General features: G+C 42.8%; 1 protein-coding gene across 1 annotated transcript in view; it reads right to left on the reverse strand.

Annotated features, from left to right (window-relative positions):
* sdc3 (syndecan 3) overlaps positions 1 to 21,141 on the reverse strand; it is a 50,055-nt gene that overhangs the window by 27,649 nt on the left and 1,265 nt on the right. The gene's annotated exons all lie outside the window — the stretch shown is intronic.

Raw genomic sequence — 21,141 nt, forward strand, 5'->3', positions numbered from 1 at the left:
CCGTTCAAGGCTCTTTTCTTGATTTATAATTATTGCTTTGTTTGGCTAAATTGTTGCATCCTGCAACACCAGATCATGTAAAGAGGATGGGTAAATTTTGTGAATTCCTATCATTAGGTTGTACAGTGTTGGCGCCTCGTCTCATGGCCTTCACAGACGTCCAAGAGCCATTAATTTTTTTTTTTTTTTTGTCGTCGTTTAATTTTTTATTTTTTTAATAACGTGACTTGCAACTCAACTCTAGACGGATCCTCGTAACCGATTTGCTGCACGCTTGCGTGGGAAGCGGGGGGGAACGTCTGCCAAACATATCTTTGATCTTCTCCTACATGTTTGTCTAACTTTTTCACACATGAGTGCACGCTGTGAACCGACGAGCGAAAAAACCCTAAACATGTTCATGTGCAACAGCCAGGAAATGGAGTCAAACACTTTCTCCTCCCACCATTTTCAGTCCTGGTCATTTCAACAGCGGCTAAACCAAAACCTAGAGACACACACACACACACACACACACACACACACACACACACACACGAAACAAACAGTGGGAGGATGGCATTACATGGGCTTTGGTTTGTTATTCCAGCTTGATTAGGGCCTAAATGTGTCTCAGCTCCAAACCACAGCTGAATATCATCCAAGCTCTAATATTACCCTTCTAATATTATCTCTCTGCTCCTAGTTATAAAGGACAAAGACGACGTAAGTGATGAATGCCCTCGTGAAAAGGCCTGCATCTGCTAAGCATGGCAGCCTATACGGTGGTACAGCGAGTGGCTCGGTCAGACAGAGCAGGTGCAGAGCGGAGGAACATCCTTCATGCACAATCTGACTCCACTTTCATTTAGATTAACAGTATTTATCTCACACATTCGCTCCAAAGCAAATCAGTTCATTTGTAGCGATGCAAGCTGTACATCTGTTCAGGGAAGCGATTTTTTTATTGTTGGCTTGACATTTAATTCCAATTAGGTAAATCACTGAATTTATTTTATAGGAGTAGAAAACGAAGAGCTCACTTCATATCCTAATTTAAAAATCAAAAGCGTCCATTTGTGCATGTATCATCTTTCCATTTTGTAATTTTCAGTCATTTCCACACAGGCGTCGGATTTTCTGCATAAAGAACAAGAGATGCACAGGAAATGAGGCGTGCTAGTAATCCAGGGTTGCGTAACTTTATCTCATTGATATCAGCCTCCCTGTTTGATGCTCTCCCTAGCAGAGCTGATAATAATAATAAACAAAAATAAAAAGACAGTTTTATATGGACGCATTTGTCATACCAACGCTGTCTGCCTGTGCGTTCGTCAACATGAGTGCACACGTTACGATGCAAATTCCAAGAAGAGAGGTGGGTTCGAAAAGAAAAATGGAGGCAACAACAGACGGATGCATCTGTCGGCTCGTGAAAGCCTTGAGGTTTATCCTGCCATCTTGACGGTGTGGGAGCCAGAAGTGATCTTACTTGGACAAAAAAAAAAAAAAAAAAAGGTGGAGAATACTTGAAATCCAACTAGATTAAAAAAAAATGTAACCGTAAGCCTAATTTCCATTCAGGAAAGTACTGATGATAAGGACGCTTTCCAGAAGAAGTTAATGATGTTGACTATTGGGGGGGGAGGAAGCACTGATCCATATTAAAGCAAAATTTGATAATGTTTTTAAAATAAAATGAAAGTACCGTCATGCAGTCCTTTGCAAAAGTTTTCCAAGTAGTCGCTAATCGGTAAATATGTGCAAGTTTCTGCTTAAATCAGATGAGAACAGCAGTACAGTGAAATTAATGTCCCTGGACACACACCAAGGTTTCCCCCAGTGAATTATAAGCCTGGCGGGCCACCAGGCTTTGCTTGCCTCCCCACCAGGCTAAGCATGGTTTGTTTAATTTAAATAGGGTTTTTAACACACCAGTGACAGTAAAGATGGATTAAGCAAGGGTGTTTGCATTAATTGTGCGGTCCCTGCACATGCCTGTTGCCCTCACATGCTATTATTTCCAAGTTATTATGATGCCTGCTGGCGCACCTTTGAGTTTTTGCAACTTTTAACATTTCTTAACACAAAATCACGGTGAGGTGCTGTAGCGCCTCTACTACCGGGATTAGCAGATTTTCTTGGGGGGGGGGGACTGCACACCATCTCTAAGGTGAAGCATGGTGGTGGCTGCATCATACTGTGGGGAGGATTTTGTTCAGCAAAGTCAGGGAAGCTGGCTTTTTAAGTTTATGGAGGTAAATGTAGGGCAATCCTACAAATCAAACAACATTAAAAATATGGAGCCGGAGCTACTAGAGGCTGGTTTTCACACTGCCTCTAATCCCCACCATGTCACAATTATCACTTGGTCCAATACAAAAACAAAAACTCCATTATGATACATTAAAGCTTGTAGTTATGACATAATATGAAAGCTCTCCTGGGGTGTGAACAGTATTGCCACACACCTCAACGTTTGTTGGTTTGGCTGAGCTATTGACAGCTCAGCCAATACACTTGTTAAATACACATAGGAAGTTGCACTTCCTATGTGTATTTAACAAGGTTTAAGAAAAACAAGAAACGGCGTGTGTCATATCCTGCATTTGCTGGTCTCTGAAAAGAATCAGCTGGGAAGAGCTCGACTCGGTCCACCTGACCCGCAACATTTGAGACAAAGCAGGCGGCCGACACTGACACTCGACGCTTTATCGGCGAAAGTCCCATGACCGAGAGGAGACGCGTCAGGAGGCCGGAGGCTCCGTGTCAGACTGGACCTGTGAGACGGTCACTCGGTGTGAGGAAGGGCGATGCGCCGTCAGGCAGCGAGGTAAAGAGATGATTATCGATGTGGAGCACCCAGCTGTTATAGTAATCTGACAATCAAGAGGGATTAAACACACAATCACAAATCCAAAGCACATAACCCCTTACTACTGGGGATACCTACAGAAAAATGTTCTGAAACTCCTCTTCACCGTTTTCTTGTCTTTTGCTTCCAAAAGGATAGACGGTATTCTGGAAAGTTAGGTCATTTCCATTCATTTTTTTTCCTTAATTTTCAAAGGACGCTCTCTTGCCGACTGGCAAGCAAAAGCGATTCCAGGCCAGACGACAAATACAACAGCTGAAACACTGACTTCCTTTAAATCTCGACTAAAAACCCAGATGTTTTGAGTTCCATTTGAGATGTAATCAATTACGAATTTAACGACGGCACTTGATTTAATGTAATGTTTTGATTGTTGATTCAATGTTGCATGACTTTGTGTTTGTTATGATGTAAAAGCACTTTGAAATGCCTTGCTGCTGAAATGTGCTGTACAAATAAAATTTGATTTGATTTATAGTTCATCCTGCAAGTTCTGGATCTCATGTAAGCAACAGACTAAAGGGAAACAGTTTGTCAAAACATATCTACGACTATTTAATGCTGCAAGAAAGCGAGAGAAAGCAAGACTTTTAGCAGATAGCAAGAAGGCTGAACGCAGTACCTCAGAGTTGCTTTGTTTGATTCCTTCTTCGGTTTTCATGGAATCAAAAACTGTTTGGAGATTTAAAAGGCAAAGTAAGCATCGTCATTCTGTGGAGAGCACACAGAAACTGTTGCTTTAGTAAAGATAGTCGCTCTAAACGCTAATATAAGATGCTACAGAGAGTTTAGCATGTGAACCTAGAAAGGTCTTTAAAACAGTGAAACGACATCACTGCTGCTATAAATATTGAAGAAACTTTGTCATACCAGCTCGCATTTACATGTTTATGATATGAAATTTGGACTCAGATTCCAGTTTAAGAAGTCTAATAAATAAGTAAATAAACACATAAGATAGCTAAAAAGTTAAATGAAGCTGAAATTAGCTTTGCTAAATGCTAAATACACGTGTGAAATCAATAAAATAAAAACTTGCACCTTGGTGGTTTCAATTTAAATGAATAGTCAACAACTAGACTGATTTAAAATATTGTGACTGTAAATTTTGCATCTTATGCCATTGCTTATGAAAACAAAGATGTGAATCAGCAAAAATTGGTACCGACAGATCAAACAGATCGGTGCATCATTACATGCTATCTTATGTGAAAGTATCGGTCCTCTGCAGTCCTCCACAGAGTAATTATTTTGCCTAAAAGAGTGTGTATGTGTGTGTGTGTGTGTGTGTGTACGTGTGTGTGTGAGTCACAAGTTTTGTTGCCCAGGGAGTGCCAGTGTGTGTGTGTATATGTGTGTGTGTGTGCGTGTTAGTGTGTGTGTTGCACCGATTGCTACTGGTTAACTGGTGGGTCAATGGCTGCGTTTTTGTGGCTTCATCTATGAAGTGCCAGAGAGGGAGAAGAGGAGAGCAGATGAATGCCGATTCGTGTGTGTGTGTGTCCGTGCAAGTCTGAGTGCATGAGTGTGATTACAGACTAGCTCAATGGGCCTATTTCTGCAGGGCCAGTGGGAGGGCGTGGCGCCTGTGGCTGGAACTTTTCTTGTGTTTCTAAGGAACTTTTGAAAAGGGCCCAGAAATGCGGCTGAGTATGAGTGCGTGTGTGTGTGTGTTGTAGAGCGCCTCACAGACCACGAAGTCTTTGTGCAGCAGAGTGCATGTGAGGGGGCACTCAAGACTACACACACACACACACACACTAATCAATGGTCTCCTCACAGCCCCTAAATCGAACAGTCACGCACAAAGAAAATGATGAGAGTCACATTTCTGTGGATACACAGTGATGAGAATCACAAGGAAACATCTGTGTGTGTGAGAGAGAGCGTGTGTGTGTCTGTTTATGTAATTATGGTTTGTTTAATCAGGCTAATGACTGTCATGCAACTGCACAAAAACCCCGAGGAAGGAATGAGACAGAGAAAAATCAATCCACGGGAGGAAGAGTTAAGAGAGAGGAAAAGGTTTAGCAGAACAGAGTGGAAGAGAAAAGCAGCAGTGAGGAATGAAGGGATGGATGGAGCCAGTGGGCAGAGGGGTGGAAAACAAACAAGGAAGTGGTTTTTGCGCTTAGTGCTTGGGGGAAAAATTCAATCAACTCGGTCAAATTCAATCTGCAAAAACTGAAAGATGCACCTTTGCAGGGGGGAGCTGCGCGGTGGAGAATGGCTGCTGATTTCCCTGCAACACACACCGATAAATGAGGCAGACAAATGGCTGTTCTCTGGACATCCTGACCTTGCTACACTCTCCTACCTCCATCACATCGGTGAAAGGGACTCTGGTGAGGCGACAGACAAACCGAGAGCGTGCAGCAATGTCAAGGCTGTTTGGTTGTGCATCATTCAGGGTTTTTTTTTATATATATATGAAACTCAAAGCACACGTGTTGGACGATCTGGCAGCAGAGGGAGTTCTTGGTGAACCAACCGCAGCACATGGTCATTAACGAGCAGCGCTGACTAAATGCTAGAACCTTGTGACCTCATCAGACATTTCTCATGAGATACTGATTAACTCTGATAAACCGAGGTCAGAAGACTTCAACTCATGAGCCAACCCCATGAACTGGAAAAGAGTCGGCCAATGAATGGCTTCGTTGTTGTCTTGGATGTTGATTTAAATTACCAACATCTGATATGATTGAATCAGATTCTGACTGGTTTTACAGTATTATCACAAAAACAAAAAGTCTTCTTGGCTAATAAACACTTTTAACGTGTACTAGAAAAAGGTACGGAAGCCAAAAAGTACCAAAAAACAACAAAAAAAAGTTGCAAAACACTTCAAATTGTTGGTTTATGAAGCGTAACTAGCCAGACATGGTGTGAACTTATTTGACATGCAAAAATGATTAAAAATTAAGTTAATTATTTCATGGCAGATCTATTTAATTTGCCGAACTTATCAAAATCAGTCAGCAGGACTAATACTGCTTTCATAAAGATATATAAATTAACCAATCGGGTGTTTCGGATGGCTGAAAATCAACATGCTAAACTGAAGCCCGGTGTTTGAAATCAAACACTAAAATGTATTTATACTTGTGCCATAATTTCAGATGCATGTAAAAACATATTTACTGTACTTATTAGAAATTGTATTTTATTATTGTGCATATAAATAATAATTCAACAATTATTGTTTTGTTTACTCATCGCTACATCAAATAAGTCAATAAGTTTCCATCTTCATTACCCAATGAAGGTGTAAACCAGCTGTATGATTAAATTTTGAATCTATAAAGTCACTGTAGCATCTTTCTACTGTCAGCTTTTTTATAGTGTTAACTTCTAAACAAAAAAAAATGGTTGTATTGGTGTTGATTGTTTCCATTAAACAGAAATGACCCAACCAGCAAAATCCTAGTTTAACACAAAGTCAGACCAACTACAGACACGAGATTATTTCCCCGTCTCTGGCCTCTTTCAAGCACAAACTGCGGTAAATTGAACAGACTTCAACTAAAAGACGCTTTTACATAATACTTTCTGACAACCTTCCAACTTGGCAAGAGGTTTTTAATATAGTCGTGTCGTTTTAAGCACAGAACAAGTCAGAGCAGCAGAAGGCCCATTACTGGATGAACATGAATATTAGAGGGTTTAACTGGTTTCTGCTGAACCGTTTCCTCCTTCGTGGTTTTATCCGCTACACGCGGTTGTTTTATCGCTCTCGACACTGACAGGCTTCATTAAAAGTGCCAGAGCTGCAGCTGGAGCTGCTCTCTGATTATATAAACCAATATATCTTTAACTTCTCAGATTTACCACTGTTTTGACAGGAAAATGCTATGTAGCGTAGATCTAAGTCAGAGAGATGTTACATTTGTCTCTGAACTGCAGATGCAGAAAAATTATCTCATCAAGAGAGAGTTTAAACTCCAATTATTTTTTTCAGCTTCATAACCCGTTAACCTCGCTATGCAGTACGGTTACGGTGCCTTGCAAACGTCGCGTGAACTTTTCCACAATCTGCCGTGCTGCAACCAAAGGTCAGCGAATGTGAAGAACGACGTAAAAGTAGCTCAAGTGGAAGGAATATTATTGTTCTAGATTGTTTTTGTGAAAGAATAAACAGAATGGTGTGAGTTTGAAACTCTGGGGAAGCTGGGGAGAGTTTTGAAGGAAGTGCAGCAGAAAGATGAGAATTCACTTTTTGACGTAAATGTGGTGGAAACGCTAACCACCAAAACATGGTGGTGGCAGCATCATGTTGCGGGTTTTTATTACCAGGCACAAGGAAGCTGGTCAGAACAGAGGAGGATCCAGGAAACTAAATAGAAAGGTTGAAAAAAAAAAAAAAAACACTTGAGACTGCGATAAAGGTGAACCTTTGAGGCAAACAGCAACCCTACACAGACAGCCAGAGCTAGGCGTGTAATGGCCCAGTCAAAGCCCAGAAGTCGGTGTCTGAAGAAGTGAATATCAGCTCAGTAACAGGTTGATGACCCCGTTACAGAGTTCATGCCAGAACAGGATTTTTTTTCTTTTAATTTAAACTGCAATTTGTTTGACTTCCTACACTGTATTAGGCTGAAACTAATGCAGTCTTAATGTTACGGTAAAACAGCCGTTATTTAAAATATTATCCAATAATTCCAGCCTATTAAACTATTAAAGCAGCACATAATCATTCAAATTGTGCTTCAGCACTCAGTAATGTTTTGTTAGGTGTTCTTTATTGCCAATAACTGTTACTTCCTTTCAGTCTCTGTTGAATCCTTTATAAACATGATTAAAACCCCAAGGTGAGGGCACGTTTACTCGTCTTTTCTGATGATTCCAAACTCTTAAAAATAGCCCTCCCGTCTCTCTGTGGGCAACATTACTCACTCGCTAATTAACGAAGGGGAACACTTGAGGAACTAACGGCTTCTCAAACACGGGGATCTGGTGTAAATGTTCAGCATTAAAGGCTTCCTGTTAATTAAAAAGTGCAGTCGGAGAGCGGCCAGAGATGGGGAAGGGAAGTGTATGTGGGTTATCTTTCCTGTCTTGCTCTGCCTCGGCGTAATCCCGTCCAGGTTGTTCCTCCGTTCAATCCGCCTCAGCTGTCCTAAGCTCTTTACAGGCCTGCATTAGCCGCCAGTCTTTCTGTGTGTCTGCTGCTACCAGGACACCAATCCTCCCCAGTCCACCGCCCTCTCGTTATCTCATTTTCCTCCTTCGTCAGCTCGTCTTGCTCCTCTGCTGGGTTGACTTCCAAATCCTGCCTCGAACTTTCCTTCCTTTGCGACCCTTTCCCAACCAACCAATCTGCTTCTCGGAGTCGCGGCCCCGTCCTTTCATATCGCCGTTTTCTCTGGGATTGCCTCCGACCTTATTTGGCTTTCATTTCGCTCGGATCTCCCTCCCAGCACCTCGGCACAGCGTGCAATTCGCTTCTGCCACCACACCTTGTTGCTTTGTTCTCCCTTTGACTCTCGGCGCTCTGCAGTCTCGTCCTGGGATGCAATTTCTTTCCAGCAACCCACCGAAGCACATGCTTTACAATTAGTGCTGGCAGAGGTCCTACATATTTCACCGTGCGCTATAGCAGAGACACACACACACACACACACACACACACACACACCACTTAGCGTTACACTAAACGCAACATTACATGTCAGGACTAAACAAAACAATGAAAGGGAAAGATAAATGATCTCTCTGATTAGCCTCTCCATACCGGGTTGTTTTAGTTGCACGTCTTGCTACGTTTATCTTTTCTTTTTTTTTTTATGCCATTTAATTAGATTTTCCTCCTGATTTTCAATGGACTCAGTCTCACTTTCTTTAGGGAAGTTTTCCTCATCATGGTATCCTTCCTAAAACTCCTGAGAGACAAGTAAACTTTTGAGAAAAGTTAAAACTTCCCTCATTGCTCTTATTTCTTTTTTTATTCTTATTTTTCTTGCCACTTAAATAATTAGGAAGTAGACTTTAGCCTGATTAACAATCAAACTAACTGCTAATCGCATCATTTTATCACTTCCAAATGTTGTTTTGAATTTTGTACGTAAATATAGCTAAAACCTGATTAACAAGGAAGAGTTTCTTGATTAATTGCTGAAAGTGCAACTGCAGATAACTTTCAAATGTAAAAAAAAAAAAAAAAAAAAAAAAAAAAAGAAAGCCAGCATTGTAATAAAGAAGGCGACACACCTCTTCCTCCCCCCTGCTGTGTATAATGTTTCCATGTCGTGTGACCTGCCAGTCTGAGTTATTTATCTGCCTCAGTCAGATCATGTCCCGTCATACAGACTCCGCTCGGAGTCCAACAAGGGAAACAATTATCACATCCCACACAGCAAAACAAACAATGCTCTCACACACATGCACCCGCAGTCTCAGTGTCAGTGAGCCTTTCAGGCCAGAGTCTCTGTGGGGAAGATTAGGGCTAATCCACAACTGTTGGAATGAAAGATTAAGAATGAATCACCTGCTGCCGCATATATAATCGTGTGTGTGCATGTGGAGGCGTTTATCGGGAAAGAAAAACCTGTAGCAGCCACTGAAGACGCAGCTCATTAGCTTCAGGGGTTCGTTCAGACTGCAAACATCTTTGAAGGAATCCTTAAAAGAACCCGGTTCAAAGGTTCACTTTAGAAGATCCACATATGGGGGGGGGGAGAACACACACACACACACACACACAAACACGCAGCAGGTTCCAGAGTCAGTATTTAATTGGATCGATGCTCTTCCCTTGTGGCTCGCTGATAATTGGAGGGACGTGAGGAACACGAGGGAAGCCCTTTTGTTATTTAGCTCCTGTTTATCAAGGCAGGCGGCGGGAGCGACGAGAAGACGGAGGCAGAGATGTGGGTGTGTGAAGACAGATGGATAGATGGAGAAAAGGGGGGGAAAGCATTGCAGCAATGAGCTCCTGACCTCATTCACTCCTCTGTCGGGACGTGCGGATGAATTATTTAAAACGCACACGCAGTCACATGCCTTTCCCCACACAGTGTTTTCTCACTCAAACTGCCTCCACGTGCCTCTGCCGTCACCCCCCACCGCCTCTCCAGCCGCTGGTTCTCACGTAAGCGAACACCTGCGTGAAAAACACCCCCACTGTGCGTCGCTCAGGAAGCTCCCATCTTGATTTGAAGCTTCTAGGCTATAAATACGCACATCCTGCAGCCGGCACAACCTCCCGATTCGCCAAGAGATCCCTAAAATTGTGACACAACCCACATATGGAAAACGTGGATCCAAAAGAGACAAAAAGGAATGAAAAGGGAGAATGATGCTACTAAAACTGCACATATTGTACAGTGTGCCGGAGCCGGAGAACATTAATTCCTTTAATTTATGAACAAATTTAAGGACAAACTAGAGTCTAGATTCAATTCCTCATGAATATAAAGTCTGCATTCTGACTTTACTCGATCTAGTTTTCCCCTTTTATAAACCCGTGGAGATGTTCCCATGGGAAAAAAAAAAAAAATCCCCAACTCTGTCTTCATTTACGTCGGCGGCTCCATAAATATACAGTGGAAACATCCTCACAGAGCTATGAGCTGTGATTTTAAAAAGATGGCCTCCAAGGAGACCGGCGATAGTGTTTCCGCTAAGTGCAAGTCGGAAAGCAAGTTTAAAATGAGAAAGTGGGCTCTTCTGCAAAACACAAGCAGCGGAAGACAAAATGTTATGGTAATTTGCCAAAAAAAAAAAATAAAAAATGCTATTTTTATTTGCCTTCTCTGTTCCAGGTAGGTTGGTGTTGCTGTCGCGTGGATTCACAAACGACTCGGCACCCTTTACCGTTGTTGAACTTGTTTTTTTCACCAAACCGTAGGAGTAAATTTAAAAATGACCACCTCAGATTTAGGATTACGAGCCGACAGATTAGAATTCACAAAATATAACTTCTTCTTACTTTACAGCAGAGCAGAAACGCAGCTTAGCGTTTCCACTCCGCATCAGACCAGAACAAAAACAAAAACTGCCAGAAGACGACTGGACTTTGCACAATCTTCTAGGACTGCACATTCAAATAGGCCCATAGATTTTATAGATCGAATGGGAAAAACCATTTGTCACGACGGGAAAGAGAAGAGAAACACTGGGTCAAACAGAGAGACCAGAATCAATAAATAAAACACAGAGTTTAAATTCTGTGTGATTGGACTGAGCAGGAACTGCACATAGAATACTGTGTCAAATTAAAACGATTGCAAAAAGTACCTAGATCGGTGTTGCCCTGCAAAATTCCACAAATTGTACCAATAAGAAAAAGTTATAAATCTTTTGCTAAGAGAACAGTGGAGTCATTTTCTCCTTCACATTGACATTAAGTGTTTCATATCTACTTTGATCCAGTGATGATCTAGTAGATCCCGGATGGTCTGAGTCCAGTGGCTGCAAATCAACTTCTCGCATCTGCAAAAGATGCAAAACTTGGCTAAAAGTCCAAGCAAAACATTCCCTCCGCCTGTCTAATGCCAGCATCACTGTGAGACTGGGGTAGTCATTTTGTAACTTTTCATTTCCTGTCCGACTTGCTGTGCAACAAATCATACTTTCCCACTGGAGGAGGATCCCTGGAGAATAAATCTTGTCAGCCTCCAAAACTAAGGGTCTGGCGCTGTGCAATCAAGTGTCCTGTACCGGAACAATCTGGCAGGTTTTAGGTGGGATGATGATCAACTGTAACATTAGCAGACCGGTTTGCAGTTTTGGGGGGGGGATTTTTTGCAAGACAGCTGCCATCTCAGGCCTCCATTCCACTGCGTGGGGCTACGATCCAAACACCAGTCAAACGGTTGAAAGTTTGAGAAAGCGTGGTGCAAAAACAGACGATGGAAAACGCCGTCCCTGGAATTTGTTGCTGATTGCAGCTCGTCTTATCAGAGGACGAGGTTGGAGGACATCAATCTCTGACTCTGTGAGGGTTGTTGCCCCTAGACAGTGAATATGCTGGTGTTGACTCCATTTTAACTCCTTGCAAGCAAACCAACAACTTAACTTTCTCGTTCTCTGTTAAAACGAGAGAAAAGTTCAAAAGAATGGTCAATCTTTAAAAAGAAAAACAAGCTTTAAAAAGCCAACACCTGCAGTTTGCTAGAAGATGTTTGACAGATTCAAGCTTTGTTGTATAAACTCTCATACATGAAACCGCAAGTAGGTAGTCAACTTTCTCCAAACTAAATAACAAGCTAATAAACCAGTTTATGCTAAGTTCATTGGAAAGGTCAAAACCAGATACAGCTAATCAAACAAATTGTTCAAGAATATTAGGACCTTGATCCTGCAGTGGAAACTCTTGGACTCAGAAGTGCAGAGGGGGAATATTTTAAGACCTCCTGGATAAACTGGTGAAGATTTGACAACTAGCGCTGGTGGCTATTTAGGCAACACCAGGGGGTTCAAATAAAAGACCACATCTGTCAGCAACTTTAAAGTTTCCTCAAAACTTTACTCAGTTGTTCTCAGAAAGAAAAGAAACAAAAAAAATCACAGTTTGAGAGTTTGTGGTGCCGTTCCTGCTTTCAGGAAAGAAATGAAACATCTTTGACCAGATATGACGGACAGCCGACAGCGCAGCTATGCAAAGTAGAACCTCTAGCCTTAAAGGAAATATTAGTAGCTTTAAAAAAAAAGAGCAAAAAACATAATTTTAAAATACAGGTGAATGAAACTGGTCGATGCTGAGACAAGAACACAGTTTTGTTTCTCTAAGACTTTTACAAAATCTCATTAAACTGACAAGCTTCCCATCATGCATCATCTATAGTGGGGAACAATCATGTCTGCCATTTACCACAGAGGGTTTTGTGCTGAGATTAGGCTGCCAAACGGCTATTGTTGCCGAGGATTGACGGTATGGCAGCTTATATAGGAAGACGCTGAAAGCAAATATTAAATATGTATTGTATATATTCTATCTACATGCATGAGACAGCTGGTGGGGTTGCTTGTTTATGCCAGATATGAATACAGGCTGAAAAGCTCCTACTACTGTATTTCAGAGGCTGTGATTGGTGGCATTAGGAGAGCTTGAGGATTTCGTGATAAAAAGCTCGAGCTCCACTGTCCTGTGGGGAATATTTTCAACACTTTTTACGCGTCACTCCCAATTAAGAGCCGGTGGGACATTTGGATCCATAAGTAGAGGAGAGGTACAACAGTAGAAATCGGGATTCACTTCAAGACTGGCATGAAAGTGAGGTTTTATGAACAAGCCACCAGCTGGAGTTTTACCAAACCGTTCATTCCAGCATCGAGAATAAACCGGGATGCATTTCCTGCAAAGATAATTCATTAACTCAGAATTATTTTTTGCTTCTGACACGAATCAGAACACGCCGCAAAGAGAAGACGAATGCTGTGTCGGATTAAAGGAGGCGAGACTCAGGCCGTCCTCTTGGGGATATCACCGGGATTCTCGTCGCTGGTGTGAAGGCCGACCTCGTCGTGGCCTCAGGATGCTCTTATCAGCAGCCTGCCAGTAAAGATCCACCCCAGCAGCTCTGCTGGACAGCTCTGCATAACCCCACCCAGCTTTAATATAATTACCCGACTGCTATGGAAACCCAAGAGGAGGGCGAATGTGGGGTGTGTGTGTGTGTGTGTGTGTGTGTTCCTACAGATGCAAATCCTGCCACGAAATATTCAAGTAAAAACTGATATTCTCTGACCAGCTCTCCCTTTCACTGGTTTGTTAGTGGGAAGGAGGCGTCCTCTTTCTGGGGGTTTTATTTATAGCGAAAGCCGTACCGCTCAGAGATCCCAGAATGCTTTGTGGTTTTGGGGGGTAGACGGCACCGCGTTTGTGCTCTCTAATTTGGAGTCCTAGTAACAGTGCTAAAGGCATACAAGAATGTGCTGCTCCAACATCATTCTGCAACAAAAAAAAAAGAAAAAAAAATGGTGAAACTACTGCTGCGTCTCGGGTTTGTCTTTTTCTAAATTCATTGCAAGCGAGCGGATGGGATAGCGCGGAGGAGGCGGAGCAGAAGAAGAAGAAGAAGACAACAGCAAGGAAATAAAAGTCAAACGAAGAAGAGAACCGGATACAAAAAGCTGAGAGTGAGCAGGGCGGGTGGGGGGACAAGAGCGAGTGAAAGATGGAGAGGAGGGAGGGGGAAAAAAGAGCAATGGGAGGGGATGGAGAGGAGGCGAAGGGCAATAAAGCTGTGACAGCGGCAGCCACGGTGGTTGTCATGGCGACGGCCGCAGAGAGCAGGTAGAGCACGGTCCCCCGGGAGCGAGCGGCGCACGCCTCCCTCCCCCACAGCCCCTCCGTCGTCCCTCCATCTCCATCCCGTCGCATGTCATCCACCATCATCCAGCCCTCACGCTGCCCCTCGCCGCGTCCCAGCATCGCCCCATCTTCTGTCTTTCTTCCTCCATTACTCACTCGCTCGCCTGCCTGCCTGCCTCCCACTTCCCCGTCCCACTCCGGATCCCTGCGCTTCCCTCAGTTTCACACATTCCTGCTCTTTAGGTGATTCCTGGCTTCATTTTTGCTCTGTTTTTCCATCCTTTTCTTCCACCATTAGTAGCCTCCTTAACTCTCCTCTCTCTTTTTTCTTTTTCTTACCTCCCCCCATTCCTTCACCCCTCCTCATTATCTTGTGGTCTGTGCAGACTCTCATTTTTCCATTCCCTCCCCAGACCCCCTCTCTTCCTCCTCTTGTCTCTATATTCATCTAAACCCCCCACTCCTGAGAATATGTGCGAGTATGTCTGCCCAATTACTGTGAGGGAGTCTCTGCTTGTGTGTGTGTTTAATATCTACACCAACTGTGTTTCTAGCCTTTTTTGGCCTACCTAAAACGCCTCACAGGGTTCTCCGTCTCCCTCAGACTCACTGAATCAACAAAACTCCTGCACGCCGCCACCGCTGTTAAACCCCGTTCTAAATGTGTGTGTGTGTGAGATAATCAGAGCCTCGGTGTTGATGTGATTTCAGGTCGTGAGGAGAGACGTCCCCAACTGGTCGACTTCAGGGTGGATCTTCATTTTAATATGTAGGATGACTAGTATATGTCTCACCAGGGAAATTTTATGTTGCACCGCTAGACGTTTTCCAATCAGTGATTGCTGCAACGCTTCTTGTTGTGGACGCTGTTGCTGAGTGAAGATTTAAAGTAAGTCAGGTTCTAAACATATTTTCTGTGACATAAGGAGCATGTCCATGCCGTCCGTTAAGACTGAGAGAGAGACTTTCAGCAGATAACAGGAAGGCAAAATATTTTCATGAGCCGTCAGCGCAAATTGTTGGCAACCTATAAGAAGTCTCAGATTTAATGTAAGGATCTATATTCCAGGAAATGCTAATTTATAATCCAAAACGTCTACCAACTCCTATGGGTCCAATGTTACCTCTACTTTTAATACAGCTCACCCTCAGCAAGAAGAAGGAAACATTACTGCCGTACTTATATTGTACTTTATATTAGAGCTCTTAAAGAGAAACTGGAACTGGCTAATAATCCTTACGGACAGGTCGAAGCCTTTGAAAAATCTGAAGTTGGACCTCGGCCACAAAACATTGATCGAAGCATCTATGGATAATTCCTAACGTAAACATGCAGAATCACTCTAAAAGCAACCAGACTGGTGTAAATAGAAGAGAGACGTTGCAAGACGCTGCATGTTCAGGCTGAACAACAGGAGCAAATCTCCAATATCCATCAAGGCCATCGTCATACGATATTGGTAAATAATCTACAGCAGAAAGGCTCCGTCTGATTGGACAAATATTTGACCTTTTTGCATGTTTTTTTTTTTTTTTCAATCATTTGCCAAACTGGTATTACACTAGTAATGATAGAGGTGAGGAGAAACTTAAAATAAAGTCAGTGTAGAATCATAATCTCACAGATATAATTTTAGAAATATCCATACTTCACTTTGAGTTCATTTCATCAGTATGTAAAAGAAACATTTCTCATAAAATGACACAATTGTAGGTAAACCCCCCGCTCCCCCCCAAAAAAGCTTTTTGAATAGAATTTTCTGGGTTTATACTGATAGTTTTTTTCCTTTATAAAGCCATTATCCATGACTTTCTGTTTCCTTGGGGTATAAATATGACAAAGAGGGCCATTTCTTTTAGCTACTGCCCATAGGGATGGATAAGGACCCATATTTATCTTGCCGCTATGCATAGTGAGCAGGATTACAAGGAAGGTTAAAAAAAATATAAGTATACAGTAAGGAAAGTCCTGCACAGAGTGTCACTCAGTCTGCATTAGATGCTACTGTCATAAACAAGCTGCGCTATTTGCACAGTGAACTTTTGAAAGGTTTTAAAGGACCACTTAACCACTTAGGGCTCCTTTGTTAAAATGATTAAATTGTTTCTTTATAGGTGCAAATGTAGGAAAGGATTAGGCTCAGACTTTCTAGTGACTCTAAATGATGTTCTCTTATTCCCAAAGGAAAACCTTAAACCCGTCAACCTCGATGAGGTATGGGATGTTCTCTCTGAAAATGTCAACATTTCTGAGCGCACAGTTGGAAAACAAATTGGACTCCCATCCATTGTAAAGTGGTAGGACTTTCCAACAATCCTGACTTTTTTTTTTTTTCTGTGATTTTAAAAAGTAGAGCGAAGGTCTCATTCTCACATCAAACTCTTGATTAAGGTTTATAAATATTTCTACAGGGTACAATTTTACAGACAAGATTAAGTCAAACTACAGTTTGAAGTCCTTAAAAATAGCAAAACAGCTTCTCAGCTCTGATTTGGTTCCGTCCCGATGGCTGTGCCGCCCTGGGCAGACAGCCACGTCGCCCATACGAAAACTCGCCAGTGGTTTCAGACATGAAAGATTAAATTACACTTTGCATCTCTGGGTTAATTATTGATAAATCTGTGACTTTCACCTGGACTTTGTGGAAGCACTCAAAACTCAATCCAATCAATAAACAATATGCTCCTGCGTTTGCTAAAGGGCAACAGTCTAAATTTACATAAAAGAAAGGAAGAAAGTGATTTTTACTCCCTTAGCTAAAAACATGAACCGTTTACAGTCGGGAAGAGAAACGATGTGGTGAAATGAGAACCGGTCAGATGTGGGATCTAAATTACTGGGTGTGCAGTCACACAGACATACAGTAGGAGGGTAGGCACGGCTCTGGGATTACTGCAGGCTCTTTTAGGCTCTCTCTCGAGTCTTGTATACAACAATTTTCATTAAAAAGTAAAACTCCAAACTTGGCAGCAGATTTGCAGCTCCAGTTTTTCACTGCAGACATTTTGACTCGTCATAGCAGCAGCAGCAGCAGCAGCAGCGACAACAATCCAGGCAAACTTCACAACCCAGCGAGTCGCTTTCCTTCAGCTTCCCCTGTAAAGCAGCGAGTCGAACAGCGGTGGGACCTCTCCCATGTGAGCCGCAGCCATCATTACTCAACCTGTGCGTTTTTCTGCTGTTGCGTGTGGAAACACCTGCTGTTCGGCAGACACATTGCTCTCTCAGCAAATAACAGCTATGTTACAGACAGCTCTAACGTACATTGCCAAGTATTCACAAACCTTGATTATTCCATCAGGATCATATTTGATAGACCAAAACAAAGTTGTGCATAGCTGTGAAGCTGAAGGGAAGCGGTGTGGGTTTTTTTTTTTAAACTAATAAAAAACACACCGTTTCTCTTGTGTTGAGCTCTGATTGAATGGACAGAGCAAGGTTTGAAACCTGGGGTTAACATTTACCTTACAGTAGGACAACAAGGTTTCCCTCTGGGTATTATAAGCCTGGCGGGCCACCAGGCTTTACTTGTGCCCCACCAGGCTTAGCATTGTTAATTTATTAGGGTTTTTTTAATGATTGCCTTTTTTTAAAAGACTTTATAGTCGGTGTTTAGGTATTAATCTCCAAGTCTTCCAAAAATCCATAACCATCAAATGATATTTTCAAATTATCCGCGAACTTTAAATTTTTTTAACTCAAAAACTCGGCAGGCGGCTGGATGACTGACTTAGCTCCCTGAGCACCGGGCTCAGCAGGTCTTCTGGGGGAAACACTGGACGACATAAGCATGTTTTATAATGTCCCAGTCAAAGTCTAGGCTTGAGACTCAATTCAGTCTGATTGAACCTGTGTTATTTTGCAAAAAAAACAAAACAATGTGCAGCCTCTAGATGTGCAGCTGTAAGAGAACAGTGGTTCCACACTCCCTTTAGACACATGAACATCCCACTTTTCTGATTCCAATTTGAAAAATAAAACAACAAAAAAAGAGAATTGCATTTTTCATTCATTTTACAATTACAAACTACTTTGTGTTGGTATCCCACATGCAATTCTAATAAAGTATATTGAAGCCTATAGTTGTCGGGGCTTTAATATTTTTAAATCCTCCAGCCAATGTACCACCAAACCCCATCCGAGAGGCGAGAAAAACTGATTTTAATCAAATGCCGCTCCGTCCCGCCTGATCAAGGACTGCTGTCTTGTCTCTGTGCCCATCCCTAGATGTAAACAGCCAAAGGGAGGAAAACAGGCGGAGAGTGGAGAGCTATTTACGCCGCTGGGTCCATGCGAAACCTGCAAACGACGGCCCACTCCAAATCCGGCTCCGGATATGAACCATGATCCTTTTCATTTCCTGTACCCACTGAAAATCAAGCCCCTTTCATACACAAGCACCTGAGACACCGCCTTCACCCAAGCTGCATTTGTACCTCCAACTATGTTTACGTGTGTGTTGTGTGTGTACATGTGTGTGAGGGAACTTTGTGCTTCAGGAAAGCGAGAAGGACCCACTTCCTGCGTCAAATTGCCTCTCACATTCCACACTCTCCCTCAGTCCGCCTCGCTCTGGCTATTTTTTCCCCTCCTTTCTTCATCCTTCTCTGTTTCTTCATCTCTCTATGGGGGGCTTTGTCTGGCTATCGGAGGCACAAACCACTGATTCATTCGGCGAGTTAAACATGATCCTCAGCAACACACCATAACACGCACTTGTCGAGGAGGGAGAGGGCTGGCGAGAACAAGATTTTGGCAGTGGATATTCACTACTTCTGAGCCCACACACACACACACAAACACAAACACATGCACAAACACAGACAGATGGACAGTCGCGGCTCTCATGACGGCAAACGGATTCGCGCACACATAAATATAATGGCCATCCGTGGGACACAGATGTCTGTGGGAAAAAAAAAAAAAAAGAAATCGGCCTCCCATGTAAATCACAGTATCCCGGATGTGATGTAAATAGTTGGATAACAGGAAATACCCACAGAGACATCACTCAGGAGACATCCACTCACAGAGTCAGCTGGTTCAGAGCCAGGAGGCCCTGGAAGAACGATCCTGTCAGCGAATGCACGTGATAAAAGCCAGTGTGTGTGTGTGAGTGTGGGTCTGCGTTGAAGGCCAGGGTTACTCCAGGTGAGCCCTGTAAATATCAGACCGTTGACATGTGCGTAAGTCACCTATTAGAGCAGCACCTGCACCTATCTGCACACTCCTAACTCAGAGTGTGTCAGTCGGAGTGCGGATGTGTGTCACACCTGCCTCCATCTGCTCACCTAAAGGCAGATTAAGTCGGCAGGACGCCAAGGACCTTTGGCAAAGATTACAGCCGACTGACCTAGAAGTTATCTGTGTTTGTAGTGTTGAAAAGTTAGACCAGAAAGTGATGAATAAAGCTTCAACATTGTCGTTGCTTCTAATAAAGTAATGGATGAGGACTGGGGGAAGGGATAAACCAGATAGATTGATCAGTCAGGTGATCGATTTGGCTGCTATTTTGATAGCAATTGGTCAAGTTCTTTGAAAACATAGTAACTTTGAAAAACTCACATTTTCCACGTGAAATTGTAAAACCCTGAGTTTATGTTGGCAAATGCTACATTTAGCAGCCAACTAAAGACTTTACGTTTGAACTCCGTTGTAGGAAACCGTAGCCCAGGTGAACATGTGTGAATGTTTATGGCATTTGAATAACAAATTCTCAATGAATACTCATCACAATGCAAAACGACTTTGCATTGTAACCCATTTCTTTTCATAGTGAGGAAGATGAATCTCATGAAACACGACACAACGGCACCTCTGATCAGGCCAACTTTAACCATATTTCCTTACAGTAAATTTTAAATTGAATGCAGAGGAACACTTTAAATTAAGTGTTCTCAAAGTGGATACAAAAATGAATGAATTGATGTATGGTTGGTACTGAAGGTTGCATGGAAGAAGGCTCCTTTTCGAACTCAAGAAATTCATCAATAAACAAGCAAGGAATACTTTGTGGTGTTCTTTTGGCGCTTCCTACCAAGAGGCTGCCGCAGAACAGCAGCTTCTCCTGCTCGATAGCTGCGTGCGCACGGACTTGGCAGCTGAGTTGCTCTCAGATGCAACGTCCCTGATTGTGGGGGAGAAAGCGGGTTTGAGCCAGGCAGGAACTTCAAGGTCTGCAGCCGACCTGCATTACCACCGGCACCAAATAAGCTAAATAACCTGAATGCTTAAAAATAGCCTTGGAAAAAAAGAAAAACTGATGTATTTATAAATTATTTTAACATTTATAGAGAAATATTTATCCCGTTATTTTAACCTGGCGAATATAAAAACAGAAAAAGTTTAGTCTGATTCAACGTTAGCCAATGAGAAGAGTGGAAATATGTTGTTTTATATATTATATATATATATATATATATATATATATACTGCTATAGATGTGGCCCTTTTTTCCCCCTCTTGGGAAGAAGGGGGGACCACACACCCGGGGCCCTTAATTAATGAACCGCCACTGCTTAGAGGTGCGTGTGGAGGGGCCCCTCAGAGCTGCTGCAGGCATGAATGAAGTTATAAATACAGAAGACAAACATCCAGAATAACTGGTGAGCCAGGAAACGCACAGCTATAGTCTATGAAAAGTATTCCTAGGCTTTTCACGTTCCAAAATATCTCTGCGCTTCGATTATTTTTAGCCGCTGTTTCCTTTTCTCTCAATGATTCAGCTCGCTCCTCTGCCCCCACCACCTCCTTCTGCTCGTGGGATATATCTGGATTAATCGGTGACGAAAGGTGTGTGAGGGGGTGCGCGTCAAGCTCGGCGAGGATGGCTCCGGAGAGGAGAAGAAGAAGAAGGAGAAGGAGGAAAAAGAGGAGGAGGAATAGGAGGAGGAAGTAGTGGCGGCGGCGGGGCTCGCGCATCCCCAATCAGCTGCCGTCCTCGCGGTTCCCGATGACATCATTCCATCCAAGCTCCGGTTCACGCGCCGCATCGCAGATAAGTTCTTACCCCGTTACCCCACCGACCCA

This window comes from Poecilia formosa, unplaced genomic scaffold (assembly GCF_000485575.1).
Source record: "Poecilia formosa unplaced genomic scaffold, Poecilia_formosa-5.1.2 Scaffold21, whole genome shotgun sequence".
Classification (NCBI taxonomy): Eukaryota; Metazoa; Chordata; class Actinopteri; order Cyprinodontiformes; family Poeciliidae; genus Poecilia; species Poecilia formosa.